Source organism: Zea mays, chromosome 7, assembly GCF_902167145.1.
Source record: "Zea mays cultivar B73 chromosome 7, Zm-B73-REFERENCE-NAM-5.0, whole genome shotgun sequence".
Classification (NCBI taxonomy): Eukaryota; Viridiplantae; Streptophyta; class Magnoliopsida; order Poales; family Poaceae; genus Zea; species Zea mays.
The window spans coordinates 133,360,927-133,362,993 of record NC_050102.1 but is presented as its reverse complement, the minus strand read 5'-3'; positions in this window follow the sequence as shown (position 1 = coordinate 133,362,993).

Here is a 2,067-nt window from a genome sequence, read left to right as displayed (position 1 = left end):
TATTCCATCCCGAATGGCTTGCCAACCCTGTGCTTGTGAGAAAGAAAGGAGGGAAATGGCGGATGTGTGTAGACTACACTGGTCTAAACAAAGCATGTCCGAAAGTTCCCTACCCTCTGCCTCGCATCGATCAAATCGTGGATTCCACTGCTGGGTGCGAAACCTTGTCTTTCCTCGATGCCTACTCAGGGTATCACCAGATCAGGATGAAAGAGTCCGGCCAGCTCGCGACTTCTTTCATCACACCCTTCGGCATGTAATGCTATGTTACCATGCCATTTGGTTTGAGGAATGTGGGTGCAACGTACCAACGGTGCATGAACCACGTGTTCGGCGAACACATTGGTCGAACCGTTGAGGCCTACGTCGATGACATCGTAGTCAAGACGAGGAAAGCCTCCGACCTTGAAACGACATTCCGGTGTCTCAAGGCGAAAGGCGTAAAACTCAATCCTGAGAAGTGTGTCTTCGGGGTCCCCCGAGGCATGCTCTTGGGGTTCATCGTCTCCGAGCGGGGCATCAAGGCCAAACCGGAGAAAATCGCGGCCATCACCAACATGGGGCCCATCAATGACTTAAAAGGCGTACAGAGGGTCACGGGATGCCTTGCGGCTCTGAGCCGTTTCATCTCGCGCCTCAGCGAAAGAGGCCTGCCTCTGTACCGCCTCTTAAGGAAGGCCGAGTGCTTCACTTGGACCCCTGAGGCCGAGGAAGCCCTCGGGAACCTGAAAGTGCTCCTCATGAACACGCCCATCTTGGTGCCTCCCGCCGCCGGAGAAGCCCTCTTGATCTACGTCGCCGCCACCACTCAGGTGGTTAGAGCCGTGATCGTGGTTGAGAGACGAGAAGAGGGGCATGCATTGCCTGTCCAGAGGCCAGTCTACTTCATCAGTGAGGTACTGTCCGAGACCAAGATCCGCTACCCACAAATTCAGAAGCTGCTGTACGCGGTGATCCTGACGCGGCGGAAGTTGCGACACTACTTCGAGTCTCATCCGGTGACTGTGGTGTCATCCTTCCCCCCTGGGGGAGATCATCCAGTGCCGAGAGGCCTCGGGTAGGATTGCAAAGTGGGCGGTGGAAATCATGGGCGAGACAATCTCGTTCGCCCCTCGGAAGGCCATCAAGTCCCAAGTCTTGGCGGACTTTGTGGCTGAATGGGTCGATACCCAACTCCCAATAGTTCCGATCCAACCGGAACTCTGGACCATGTTTTTGGACGAGTCGCTGATGAAGACAGGGGCAGGCGCGGGCCTGCTCTTCATCTCGCCCCTCGGGAAGCACCTACGCTATGTGCTACGCCTCCACTTCCCGGCGTCCAACAATGTGGCTGAGTACGAGGCTCTGGTCAACGGGTTGCACATCGCCATCGAGCTAGGGGTCCGACGCCTCGACGCTCGTGGTGACTCGCAGCTCGTCATCGACCAAGTCATGAAGAACTCCCACTGCCGCGAACCGAAGATGGAAGCCTACTGCGATGAGGTTCGGCGCCTGGAAGACAAGTTCTACGGGCTCGAGCTCAACCACATCGCCCGACGCTACAACGAGACTGCGGACGAGCTGGCTAAGATAGCTTCGGGGCAAACAACGGTTCCCCCGGACGTCTTCGCCCAAGACCTGCATCAACCCTCTGTCAAGACCGACGACACGCCCGAGCCCGAGAAGGCCTCAGCCAAGCCCGAGGCACCCTCGGCTCAGCCCAAGGCACCCTCGGCTCGGCCCGAGGTACCCTCGGCCCCCGAGGGTGAGGCACTGCGCGTCGAGGAGGAGCGGAGCGGGGTCACGCCTAATCGAAACTGGCAGACCCCGTACCTGCAATATCTCCACCGAGGAGAGCTACCCCTCAACCGAGCCGAAGCTCGGCGGTTGGCGCGGCGCGCCAAGTCGTTCGTCTTGCTGGGGGACGGGAAGGAGCTCTACCACCGCAGCCCCTCAGGCATCCTCCAGCGGTGCATATCCATCGCCGAAGGCCAGGAGCTCTTGCAAGAAATACACTCGGGGGCTTGCGGTCATCACGCAGCGCCTCGAGCCCTTGTTGGAAACGCTTTCCGACAAGGTTTCTACTGG